The sequence below is a fragment of the Python bivittatus genome, unplaced genomic scaffold (genome assembly GCF_059951505.1).
Source record: "Python bivittatus isolate LINGU-HERP-01145 unplaced genomic scaffold, Pbiv_v1 ctg000020_np1212, whole genome shotgun sequence".
NCBI lineage: Eukaryota > Metazoa > Chordata > Lepidosauria > Squamata > Pythonidae > Python > Python bivittatus.
In genome coordinates, this window is record NW_028277030.1 from 85,849,346 (window position 1) to 85,863,796 (window position 14,451).

Genomic DNA, 14,451 nt, shown 5'->3' on the forward strand with positions numbered 1-14,451 from the left:
AAAGTAATCACACATCATTTTGTTTATAGCATTAAAGTAAATAGTTAATAAAGCAGTCACCATGGAGTCTTAAAGGGGACTATGCAAAGTTTCTGAATCCTATTAATTCTGCTTTTTCTTATCCCAGTATCAGCCTTCTACTGAGAACTGCTTCCTGGAATCTTTTGCAAAGCAATCATATGATTGATAGCATGGATATGCATGTGGACAGTGGGAACTGTAGTTGGCTTGGATACCCAAGAATTGCCAGTGATAATGCTGCAGTAACTATTTTACCCTCTATCTAATAGCATCAATATTGAAAGGAAGGACTTGCCTTGCAATTGTACATGGCACATTGTTTTAATTGCACCACAACAGATTTAAAATGATCCTATTTGCTTGCTTCAAATCTTACTGTTTTTTTTAAAATAGCAAAAATGTCCCAAAGATGATTTAACTAGTTTTCCTTCACAATGATTCTGAGGGAGCAACAGAGGGGTTCTCTGATAGACAGTCAGTAGGAAAATGTTTTGACCTGGTGCCCTCCAAATATGATGGATTTTGATCCCTATAAATTTTCTTGGATTTCAGTTCCACTAGTTGTGGGGATTGAAATCCAATGAATCAGGAGAATCACAGTGAGGAAGACTATGGGATGCAAGTCATTTGACACCTAGTTCTCTAATTAGCTTTATTGATGTTCTACAATATTTGTTCCTATAAAAGATAAATGGCTTCCATGTTTGTTTTACAGTTTCAGCATAGTCGCAGCTTCACAATATTCACTGAATTGTTCTTCTGTTAGAAGCAAAGCAGAACTCATATGTTCTCTGCAATTCTCATTTGTTTGTTTACTAGAAGCTAGAGAATGACATTAAAAGATTGGCTATATTAGCTCCTAACTATTACCTTTAGAAGATTTAGTTTAATTCAGTTCATCTAAATAGGGGATCTGGTTTTCCCTTCTATGGTGTATGAAGTCAAAACTTGTAAAGCTTGGTCCAAGTATTCCATCAAATTGTTACTAGCCAACAGAGTGAAAAATGAGCATCTTTTATACAACATGCATTCTTGATCTTCTGGAATTTGAACATTAATTAGTATCTTTCTCTAAAGTGAGGTTATATTTTTCATTATGAAAGATGGACAGGGAGCAATACTCTAACACAGTGTTTTTCAACCTTAGCAACTTTAAGATGAGTGGAATTCAACTCCCAGAACTGCTCACCGGGGAATTCTGGGAGTTGAAGTCCACTCATCTTAACGTTGGCAAGGTTGAAAAACACTGCTCTAACAGCACTTCAAATATGCATTTTAAAGTAATGTATTATTTTAAAGAAAATCTGTAATGTTTACATGCTAAATGTGAAGCCACAATCAGGTATTTTCAATTGCTTATGTAATAAAGACACAAGATCCCTATGTCATGTTAAACCACAGGGTTGTGCTTTATTTGGTTTCACACATAGTATAAATCATTCCCCTTAGATCTACTCCTCAGAGTCCTGAAGAGTTTAAGAGGCCTTGAAGCAGCCAGACAGAGTTTTCAAATACCTACTTAGTAGCCCTGAGAGCAGATCCAACAGGATATTTTGCTAGCAAGTAAAGCATCTCTTTAAATGAGTTGTACAACCCTGGGATCCAGCCATTCTGGCTGATAAACAATTATTTATGGCTTAGTATAAAGTGTGATCTAACCACATTATGGTTTAGTACTATGTACAAACCCAGCCATTTTCAGGGAATTAAGATTAGTTTCAGTTCCTTTTAAATGGACACTATGTGGTCAGTGAGACTGGCTGCTGTGTAATATGCGAAATGACTTTATTGCAGCCAAGGATCTATGTACATGATTAAACATTCAGGTCATTTTCATCAACCAGTTTCCTGAAGAAACCCAGCGACTCTGGGCGGCATACAACAAGGTTAAAAAAAATATTAAATACATTAAAAGTATAAAAAATATAAAAAAAAGAAACTAAAACAAAAAAATAAGCGAAGAGATGTTAAAAATAATGGAGCCACCTCACTAGATCACCTGTCCCCGGGGTCCCCAGGCCTGCTGGCACAACCAAGTCTTGAGGGACCTCTGGAAACCCAATAGTGACAAGGCCAACCTCATCTCAGGAGGGAGAAGATTCCACAGTGCAGGTGCCACAGCAGAAAAGGCCCGCCACCTGAAGCCCACCAAATGTAGCTCCCTAGGTGTCAGAGCCCATAACATGCCCTCTCTGCCGGAACGGGTAGGACAGGCAGATGAAATTAGATGCCTCTTATCTCTAATTAATCATAGTGTTTCAATCCATATCAAAATGCAAACTATTTTGAACTCTTAAAAGCTATACTTTTTTATTTCTTCATTAGGATAGGATAGGATAGGATAGGATAGGATAGGATAGGATAGGATAGGATAGGATAGGATAGGATAGGATAGGATAGGATAGGATAGGATGAAATACATGTCAAGGAACAATTTTAGGCTAAATTCATGTAAACTTTAATAAAAAATATTGCCTTATTAGGTGACTGAATGCCAGTCTCTTTGTTGCTTGCGACACGGCTTTTCTGAAAAAGTTAAACATTTAGAATTTGTTTTTATTTGAATAATCCTGCCAAAAAACAGGCCTTTTGGACTTTTCTTCCTTGTTACAAAGGAGTCCAGATTAAGTGTGTGAGCAGAGGGCAAGACAAGATAAGGCCCTAAACAAATCGATATTTATAGCAAACAGGCTAAACAAAATTATACTAATATGCCTCTCAGGAAAAAGAGCTTGGGAAAAAACAGCCATTTTCATGAACTAAGCCATAGCCTCCTTGCAAAACAGATCACTTACTGTTTATTTATCTAGAGTGTTTTCATTGATATAAGACGTTTTTGTGGCCAGTGAAAGATGTAAAACTGTCTGTATTCCTTCCAAGTCAGATAAAAGAATCATGTCAGATACTTGGGCTAACACATATACAGTTTTACCAAGCTTCCTTCTTTTATTCTGCCTAATTTTAGTTGGCGAGATAGATATCTTATGTTTTAAATGAAGCCAGGATTCTGATGTTCCCATAGAAGGAAATGCTAGTTTGGTTTTTTAGCCTTTTTTTATTATTATTAAAGAGGATGACCAAACCTCACATGCACTTTGTGAAAAAGACTCTGCCATAAGAGGGTACAGCCAACTGAAGCAGTTAGAAACCTAGAAAGAGAGATACATGTGTAGTTTTCTCCTCCTACTTCTATGTGATGAAGGAAAAGGAGATAAAGATGGCTTCTCAGACTACTGAGCCCCAACTTACATTTCTAAAAATTAGGAGAAGCTCTCTTTACACTCAACTACAGTATCATTTGTCATCAGGCATTGTCAGATCAGTGAAGCGAGAGATACTGTTTCCCTACTTCCTCCTGCTGAAAACAGATCCTTGTGTTTCAGTAAAGCATATTTAGTTAAGTAAGTCTAAATAAATCCCTTTTCAATCCCGTACTTCTATTTATCTAAAGACATGCACAGGGGAGACTAGGATTACAGCCACTTGCTAACTCTGACACTGTCCCAGACACTGATTTTGTACAGTAATCCTTGCTTAGTGACTGCCTTGTACAGTGGCTGTTCACAGTTACAACAGTGACAAACAAGTAACTTTGTGACCAGTTCTTACATTTACAACCTTTGCAGGTCTGTAAAGCAAAGGAAAGCTGACATAAGATCATAAACACAGTCACGGTTTAACTTAGTGACTGTTTTGTTTAATGACCAAGTTGCCAGTCCTAATTGTGGTCACTAAACGAGGACTACCTATAGATCTAAAAAAACCTGTTTACCATCTGCAGGCATAGAGAGCCTACACACCATTACTTAGGGAAGAGGAAGAATTCGGAATTTGTTTAAGTGGATTTTTTGTATTGGTTTTTTAAAGCATACTGGTTGTTTTGAATTAGCCTTTTAAAGGCATTCTCTTCCATCTCCAAAGAAGTAAGCATGCCTCTTCCATATGTTTCTGAGCTGAATATCTGAATCAGTCTTCTCATACCTGAGCAGAAAAGATAAAACAAACTAAAGCTGCTCCTGTTCTGAAAACTGTCTTTTGTTTAATGGAGCTGTCATAGCAGAATTTCCATAAACATACCAAGAGGTGGTTCTTTACTGCCTCTTCTTAGCTACAGATGATTCCATAATAGTAGAATCAGAATTGTGGAGAACTGTTGAGGAGAGATAAAGGATCCTATGGGTGGGATGTTCAGGAAAGAAACTCCATTGTGTTTGACCAGAGTGCTCTAGAAGATGGATAATGCTAGAAGTGATATATGAATCTTGGGACATATAAGCATAAGGACACACCGTTGTCCTTATGCTTAAACAAAAGGCCTCCAAAATATGTAATAGGATTGGACAAAACATTCACCAGGGGTACATTGCAAAACAAGTTAGCAAGCATGAAGAACCACTCTAAGTAAAGCAGCCATCCAGAGCCATCTGTGGGTGGAGTCAAAAAAGTCAAGGTGTGACCATGCAATCAAGGCCCCACCTGTTTTTAACATGTGTGCGTAATGCAGGTAGAACAAGGACGAGGTTTAGTTTTATGGCCTTCCAGCTTGACTTCTTTGGCTGCCTCCTGTGGATATCCTTGCAGCCACATTCTTTGGTGACAAAGCACAGTGGCAATGCACGCACACACATGGAGACTGCTGAGGTCATCCATTGAAGTGGCTGTGCTGAATCTTCTAGAGGACATAGTGGCCTTAACATGCGTCACGTGCAAGAGCATGCTTGGTGAAACATCCCTTTTGGATACTTGGCACTTAATCTGTAACATGGTATATTTATTTACTATGGGAATATGCTTTGTTGAAAATAATCATTTGCTCAGAGAATTTAGGCCAAGTTACTAGTACTAGAAAAAGCTACCTTATTTTACCCTGATATAGGGTTTTATATAGATAGACCATGTGAAACATTACCCAAAACATAGAACACAACGTTCCTCTTTCTTCATAGTTAATAGTGGGATAGATGAATGTTTTTCCTTCAGTTTGGCCTTGTTTTGCTCACAGGCTACAACAGAGCCAAGCTGTGGATCTGCCTTTTCAGCAGGAGCCAAAAGAAAAGCTGAGCCGTTGGAGCTGACAATAAACATACGAAAAGCAAACTTCATGGAAGTATATTAAAAATTGCTGAAGCACTAAAGAAATAATCTAATGGTGTTCTTATTGGCCTTTTTGCTTTCCTGGCTCACGCTTCTGGGCCGAGAAAGATGCCAGAAACAGCCACCCATTGCAGTCTAGGTATCAGGTTTAAAAAATTAATTTCCCAGCTTTGTCAGGAAAGATAGCTCTGAATGGTCTGGAGAAATTAATCCTGGTGCAGAAGAGTCTAGCAAAAATTAGTGAGACTTATCCTTTCAAAATAAGACTGTAGGAGGGTCTTTTGTTTACCCTTAAGAAACAGCCAAAATTCTAGTTTCTGTGTACATCTCTCTAACAGAGCAAATGAAAGCAACAGCGACTCAGAGGCATTTAAAGGGGAATCACCATATCGTTTATTTTATGTTCCGAAGCTTAGTTTTCAGCCCAGGCCTCCTTAGCTTCTTGCTAAGAACCTGTGCCCTGCAGGAATTCTGGAGGCTCAGAAGGTAGTTGGCTTTGTGTGGGGGGCAGCAACTATTAGTAAACACAGCAAAAACGATTCAGAAAATCAGGATTTAAAGTTGTTGAGCTTTAGGCAGTAGTTTAACTATCTTAACCCAAAGGTGGCAAGAAAGGCAGCATTGTTTAAAACTATTCCTCCAGTTCATGCAGAGAAGGCTCATTGTTACTACATTCACATTGCAGAAAGTGATGTGTTTGTGAGACTAGGAGTCTTTTGTTGTTGTTGTTGTTGTTGCAGTTGGGCTAGTTAAATAGCACATGACAAACTTGTAAGGTAGTTTAGTCTGATACGATATGGGGAAGGGGTAGTGAAATACACTGAGGGAGTTGCGTTTGTGATGTTGTCACAGGTTCTTTTTTTAAACTCTACCCAGTTAGATTGACCCAGACTCAAAAGATTCACAAAAGCCCAAAAGATCCAGATCCATTTTTTATATCTCCCTGTAAGAGTTGGGGAGATGTTTTATTTTGGGGGGAAAAAAAAGATATAAAAGTGAAATATATAAATCTATATGTGTAACTGCTTTCTATTGCCCCTATTCTATATTCTATCCTATTGCTATTATTTCTATATTACTACTATAACAATTACAATACTCTATTACTATTTAATTATTATTACTATTAAAACCTTTCTTCTTTACTATTACTATACTATACTCTAAAGCATGCTGGCTGGGGAATTCTGGGAATTGAAGTCTACACATCTTAAAGTTGCCAAGGTTGAGAAACATTGCTCTATAGTAATACTATTATATAGCAGTGGTTTTTTGTTCCCTTACAAACACTGTTTTGCCTTAATTCCTCTCTCTGGAATTTCTTCTGCTTTTTTCTTCTCTGTTAATAGCCAGCGTGTAAAGTATTTCCAACTTTCCACGTTGTGCTTTTATACTTGCACTTTTCCTTGCTGTGCCTCTCTACTGCTTTTCCTCTGGACCATTCACTCCCTTTGAAGGAAAAACACCTTCTTTTGTTTGGCTGCTTGACTCTGTTTGCTGGTGGCTGCAGAGCTCCCCAAACACACCTCTCCTCCCACACCTGTGTCAAGGTCCCAGCTTTATTGGCAACTTTGCCATGCTGATGCTGGGGAGAAGGCCCAAACAGGAGGGGACAAAAGCAGCAGAGGGGCCTGCAATTTTGCTAAGCAGCCTGCTCTTCCACAGATGTACATCTATATCTCTCAGTCCTGCAATTTCTTTCTTCTTTTCTCCTGAAATCTGGGAGGGCTCCCTGCCCCCCCAGTCCTGAAACTGAAGTTATGTCATGAGTAGCTGCATTCATCATAATACAAAAGCATCCAGTTTTCAAGGTACTCAAGACTCGTGTCCAGTGCCTGAAGACCAGAAGCTTGTTGAAGTGTAAGGCATGCAAATAAGTTAACCAACCTTCTCCCAAATCACTGCCATGGTGAAAGAAGCCTTTTTCCCCCATCTCAAAAAGAACCTCCCTTCTGTTTAAACAAAAAATGAAAAAAGTACACAGTAGATCAAGCTTGTCTAGAATGCTAAATTCTGATCAAGCATCTCCTGTGCTTTCCAAAAGCATGGACCATCCAGCAGAATTTCCAAGGTGAAATAATTTGTTGTAGACAAGGGACGGGATATTTTCCCAGCAAGTCAAATCAGGCTATCAAAGTTATAATAATAAGACTAGCAGAAAGTATTCACTTTTACATTATTAAGACTTCTATATTGAGTTTCTCAATATCTTCTGTATTGAGTGGGTTTCTGTCACTCTTTTTGGTATTTCATTTTTCTCCAAATAAAGCTTTATTGCAGGGCAAGCTCCCTCTAGATGCAGCATGATGCCTTTTACGTGCAGTGTGAGTATAGCTCTAATGCATTGGTGCTGTCAAATTTCCAGGATTTTCTACCTTTCTAAAATATCTGGGAATGTGACTTTCAGACAGAAAACACAGATTTATGTGTATATATAAGATTTATATTTATAATGTACACTAATGTACATTATATATATAAAACACAGTCATATACCACTGTTCATAAACATGAACAATTTCTGCAAATGCCCATGTCCTGAATACTAGTACTTCAGAGAAACTAAATATTTGTGTAAGCTGGATAAATAGTGCCGTCCTAGATATGTCTTCTCAGAAATAAGTTTCACCAAACTCAGTGGGACTTACTTCCAGAATAGACTCACAGTCTAAGTCATTGTGTGTACTTCCGCTAGTAGGAGGAGGAGGAGGGAGTATTAAGTACACCACCTTGAGCTGTGAAAAATAAAGGTGGGATATAAATCTAATAACATAATTCTCTGATTGTTTATACATAGGTAGACTAGATTATATAGGAGTGGAATGATCAACAGGTTCAGAGATAATCAAAGATAGGCCTATATCTTTGATTATCTATATGTATTTATTCAGAATTATCAAAGATAATCAAAAATAAAGAAACCTTTAAGAGAAAAAAAAACTTGTGGAGAAGAGGATTTTAAAAAAGTTTAGTGAAGCTTTTCATGGCTGCAGAAGCTGACTATAATAAAACAAGGTGAGGAAAATAACAAAATGGCTGTCCAGAAGCTTCCACAAGAAAACTCTACAATATTCATACACCCTTCTAACTGATGCTTTAATTGTATGTATTATAAATTTTACTTCAGTTTTTAAATATTGGTTATATTTTTAATTCAGGTTTTAATTATCTTGTTAGCTGTGCAGTCCTTAGGGTTCTCTGAGCTTCGTTGTTTTCTTGCAAACATTTCGTTACCCGGCTAGGTAACATCTTCAGTGCTAGCTAGCTAGAGAACCCCAAGGATTCCACAGTTCAACCCTGGGCTAAACATATTCTCTTCTATTGGTATCTTGGTAGCTGTTTTCAGTGCTTTTTAAGAGGGAAAAACAAGATAAAAAACATTTTGAACAACGTTCCACTTTCCTCTCATTTCCATCCCATCTGGCAAGTCATTAACATTCCTGTTTTTCAGACAGATAATTATGGCAGCTTTTGTGCACAGGATTGTTACACACAAAGTTAAGGCATGTTAACCCTTACCCCTTTATATAAGCCAGACCAATCAGTTCTGCATTGCAGGATCATTTAGAGGCATATTGAACCACACAAACAGGAGACTTACTTTTAGTACAATTCTGTTTTATTAAAGCAATTATAATCTAGTAACTTTCCCTACTGATACTCATGCATGGTCACTCATACTGTTGAGGAGGCCTTTTCTCAGACTTTGGTAGATTTCTTCAGAAGTTAGAGCTTTGGCAGCGTACCCATAGCCTTAAAGGTCTCTCCCTGGGATTTGTTTAGTTGCTCATTTTATTGTAAATCATGTGTAATTTTCAGTTAATTCTTTAGTTTACAGACAGCAAGACATTCTCCTACAGATCGTAATATTCTTGTTATCTTTTGACAGCCTAACGTTTTCAGTTGTGATTTTCTACAGCTTGATCCCATAGTTCCTTTCTTTACAAGTTTATGACCTCACTTTTGCCTCTTCTCTTTTGACTGATTGGTTATGTGCCATCAAGTCAGGGTCAAGTCTTAGTGACCACACAGACTGATTTTCTCCAGGACAATCTGTCCCTAACCTGGTCCATCACGTCTTCCAAGGATGCACCCTTTGATGCTGTAACAGGGTCCATCCACCTTGCTGCTGGCCACCCTCTTCTTCTTTTTCCTTCCACCTTTCCCAGAATTAAACATTTCTTCAGATAGCAGTGTCTTTGCATAATGCATCCAAAATATGATAATTTGAGCCTCTTCTCTTGCACTGTCTCAATTTCCCACTCATCCCTCAGTCGTAATCTAAAATGTCTACACTGCATTTAAGTTGTACTAGAAATTAGGGTTGTATATGCTTTGAAAATGATATGGAAACGGTGTTTAGAATGCACTAAAGTGCAAGGAAGCACCTCTTTAAAGAAGCCACATCACTTCAGTCCAGTTCATACATTGGATTACATTAACTTTTTCAAACAGTGTAACATGAATCTCTAATTGGTAACCATACCTTAAAATATAGATAAAATAATCAAATGTAGTTCAAGAATATGTGGGACAAGTTTATTACCCCAAATGTGTATTTTAACCCAGTTAAGTGGCAGCCCCTAACCAACCTTGACAGATCTTAGAGGGCTAAGCGTGATAGTACATGGATGGGAAACCAACCAGGAAATCATAGGACCATAGGCTAGACCATGAAGGTAAAAACATATGCTGGAAGGAAACACTGACAAACTACTTACCTTTTCTTGCCAAGAAAAATACATGGATATGCCCATGAAGTCACCAAGAATTGAACTTGTCTTCTCTAGCAAGTACTTTTCTCCTCTAACTACTATGATATGGATTCTTCACAAATGTTATACAACTGAGAAAGGATGGACAGTTCTTACCAGAAGGCCCATAGAATATTGTATAGCTTCTGGCGGGCTCCTTGATCAGCTCCACCCATTATATGTCAAAAGTTATGTTCATGCTTACTAGATATAGGCTGTCATCCCATGCTGAATTCTTCTCTCATGCTCCTTGTCTTGACATTATAAGTCTCCTCTTGTGATATCTTCAGTAATAAAGGAATTGCTTTTTCTCAGTACATATAATAACCAGTAGCCTTGCTTTGAGTTAAAAACAGAATATTGAAATGTATAAAACAACAATTTGTGTTCTGGGGAGGGTTCCTTGGTTTTCTGAAGAGCTCTGAGAAATGAAGACAATTAAGAGATGCCCAGACAACTGCTGGTAGAAGACAACTGCATGGTATTTGAGCCTATACCAGGGCAATAAGAGCAGTAAAACGATATTCCTCTGCTTTTATTGTATCTTCAAAATGCTGCCCAGTGGCCCTTTTCAAAGTGACCTGTTCCCTTTGGGGATGGACAGACAGGGAAAGCATCTGCTGGGCTGCTGTGAGGAATTAGCTAGGCATCTGGAGGATAAAGTGCACTCAGAGTTGGACACTAACCAGGCAAGTCCTGGGGAGGTGACTAAGGCCATGTCTTGCAAGATAAGTTTAAACCTGTGAGTCCTGATAGGATTCTCTGTGGAATTTTTTCTTCGTAATTTTATTAAAAGCTTTAAAAAAGAAGATAAAAATGAATACAAACTAATATAAAGTAAAAGTGAAAGATTTATACAATCTGAAGAGAAACTAGAGTGTACATATATAAAGTAAGGAAGAAAAAAGAGAAAGAAAGAGACAGCTAAAAGTGCAAGAAAGAAAAAAAAGTAGAAGTACAATAGAAAAGAAAGAAAAAAGATACAAAAAAGTGGCTTCCGATCTTTACAGCAGTTATAAGTACATTTATAAATCTACCTCTTTCTCTAAAGTTACATCATGACTCTCTTCTTTCTATAATCTATCCTGTCTAATCATCAAAACCATAAATCATAAGTTCATTTTGCTCTGTTTTATGCAAAAGTCATATGCAAAAAAGTCATATGCAAAAAGTTTCCAGTCAGCAATAAACGTAGATATTACCTTTTCGCTAATCAAAGAAGTCAATTTGGCCATTTCAGCAAGTTCCATCATCTTCACCAACCATTCCTCTGTTGTAGGTACTGCTGAATCTTTCCCTCTTTGTGCATACAATAATCTTGCTGCAGTTATCATATACAAAAACAAACATGACTTTTTTCCAACTGTAGGATTCTCTGTGGCCCTTCTGATTGGTAGGTAACTTCCAGGGAGGTTCAATTCTTTCCCCATTCCTATTTAACATATACATGAAGCCAATGGGCAACATTATCCACAAACACACATTCATCAATAAACTTTACATTTCAACCCCAGGTTGAACAAGTGATGCTGCTGAGGTGTCTCCAGGTGTCTGGAAGCTGTTAGCTGTTACAGTGGTTCATTGCTCAGGGCCTAGGCATTTGTGGGACTGCCTATTCCTAATTGTATTTCCCCATCCAACAAGATCTCCCTATCTAACATGATCCCCATCCAACAACATTGGGCTTCCTCCAGGTCTTTGCATTGAGGGAATGACATCTCCAGGGACCACAGAGGCAAGACCTCTCAGTTGCCACCCATGTCTGGCAAAGCAGCATTCTGCCAGATATCCAGATGGGCCCTTCCCTCCTCATTTTTAGGAAGACCATTAAAACATGGTTATGCCATCAGACCTTGAAGCTAGAATGCTATGATCTTCTACCTTCTGGTAGTGGAAAAGTTTTTGAATTTTTGTTTATATGGATGATTGTAAGTTGAATAATAATATTGATTTGTTTCTTTGTACAGTACTGTATTGTTTTTAACTCAATTTATGGAAGTTGGAATGTATACTAGTCAGCCTTTAAGCCCAGTAAAATAAAAATAACTGATGAAACTTTCAAAGATAGAATTTGACTTTTAAAAACCACACTTTTCAGAAGGGGTTCAGTTCAAGAAAAATTGGTACTGCAGTCTGTTGAAACAAAAGCAACATAGATGTGCCAGCAAAAGAAAAGGAAAGGGGAAAAAAAGAACTTTTGATATTCCCAGATTAGTGCGAACATGCCATGTGAATGTGGTCAAAGTAAAATTACTTCTGTGGTTTACATGGCAAGTTTCTTATGTCACAAGAGTGGAAGAATTTTATACATGAATATGTATTTTATTTAACCTAATTCAAACCTAGAATAAACACAGATATGCAGAGACGTTATGAGAAGATATGATAAGATTGTGATTGCATTCCTGCACAACCAGAAATAAACATGGGTTTGCAGAGTTCACATTCTAAAATGTTCATGTTCATAAAGCATTTCGAAAGGATCAACCCATATAAACAGCATTATAATCCCAGAGAAGATCTTACAGCTAAATTATTAAATAAAATCTGCACAAAAGAGTTTGTTGTATTCATCTGGGCAGGAAGGCACATATGAATGATAGTGAACTGGAGATACCAGCATTCCAGCTGGCCTCAAGAAAGCCCCAAATTGCTGAAGGTGCTCAATTCTGAATAATTAGCTATTAACTATTAGCTATTAACATTAGCTATTCTTTACAAACAAACAGAGACTTTGGAGACTCTGGTTTCTTTCCCTTCCTTCCTTCCTTTGCAATAATATGATGGATATAAGAAAGTCTCTGTTCTGCTCCAGGCTGGAACTCAAATATATTTCTCTAATGAAGAGTCCAACCCAATTTCAGGCTATGAATCCCTCTCCCACTAGTTGTTTTGTCCCATCCCAAATTGTTCCAGAGAGAGCTGGAGAATCTTACCATCGCCTCCCATAAGACCTAGCTGGCTGGCTAGGAATTATAGGGAATATAGTCCAAATCATCCAGATGTCACCAAGTTGGAGCACGTTGGTCTAAATGTTTTGTTTATTGTTTCAAGTACAAACTAGTGAGAAGCAGCGAAATTATACTGCATTTTTTCTGTAAATTCTCATTCAATTTAATGGAAAAAAAACTTGTTTTAGACCTTCTTTCATGGGTGGAGTGTTGTATTCTTGTATTTTAGATTTGAAGTGGCCTAGTGGTATGTGAATCTCATTTGTTTTTCTGAATATTCATCTCTCCAGTGATCTGCAGCCTCCATGGCTTCCCATGCTTCAAGTAAATCCCAAAGAAAGAAAATTAAGCACTGCCACTCCATAACCTATTTTATTTGCAAAATATTCCCAGTATACTATGAAGATAATTTGTTTTTCCTTAAGTTTGTCTTAACTGACTTGCAGAATACAAACATTTTGAGCAGTTTTCTACCACTGGCTGAGTGAATGTGAAGTGAGAGCTGGGGAACAATGGTGGGTAGGCAGATAGTATCTCCAGTGAAAAAAACACAACGCAGGAAAACAGTCTGGAACTTAAGTTTCACCTTGTGTCGAGGTAACGGTTTGGCAGAAGCTGGTTTCCCAAGGCTACAGAGCAGACCAAATTCTTTGCTGCTGGTGATGCACCAATGCTGGTTTGCAGGTGTGTCTTGTAATGGATGGACATATGTAACAATGAAACTGTGGTTGATGAAGACTGATACTGAACATGACAGACGATTTATGCTACTGGGTTTCCTGTCCTTGTTGCTGCTTACAGTACTATCCCTTCCTAATTTTTAGAGATCAGGAGAACTTCAGATACTTGGGCTTGTGTTTGTCTCTGTGAGTGGTAGACAACATTTATTTAAACTAAGTGCAGTTTTCTCTTGAGTCCATTTATCTGTCTTCTAACCCAACATTAACAGTTTTCATACTTTTATTATAAACAAGCAATTAAACTTGTGGGTATTTAACATAATACATTTAAATTATTTGAAATAGCAGATTCCAAGGAAAGGCTGCAATTTCCTGATACTCATATGCTGAATTTGAACTTAGGTTTCTCCTAATAAGATTTTTTCCCCCTTTTTCCTTAAATTTGATGCTTAAATTCTAGATATATTTGAAATACATTACTTTAAAATAGTTATCAGGGACTATTTCACTGGCACATTTGTTATTTGGTGGATTTGGGGTGATGAGTGAATTGAATGCCAAAGCTTCATTAAACTCTGTAGCTTTGGAACATATCTTTTTCTGAGAGTCCATTAACGGCATATTATGTTAATGTGAAAATAAAATTAAGTTCATGGGGTAGTTCTGATGCTGTCTGTTATGTGCATATCACTGGATGGTGGTTGTACATGCATGTAGCTCCTGCTATAACACAGAAACTGGTCCTGAGTTTGAGGAACCAACTTTCTATGGGATTTCTCAACAGAATCCCTTTCAGATCCAATAACATTTATTTAATCTTTAGGTGTGATTTTTTTACAACTTTTACTTATATTATTGAGAGCTGGTTTGGTGTTGTGGTTAAGGCACCTGGCTAGAAACTGGGAGACCTTCAATTCTAGACCCACTTTAGGCATGAAACCAGCTGGGTGA

At 37.7% G+C, this 14,451-nt stretch overlaps 1 protein-coding gene across 6 annotated transcripts in view; it reads left to right on the forward strand.

The window, feature by feature from the left end:
- SMOC2 (SPARC related modular calcium binding 2) overlaps positions 1-14,451 on the forward strand; it is a 137,572-nt gene that overhangs the window by 76,939 nt on the left and 46,182 nt on the right. The gene's annotated exons all lie outside the window — the stretch shown is intronic.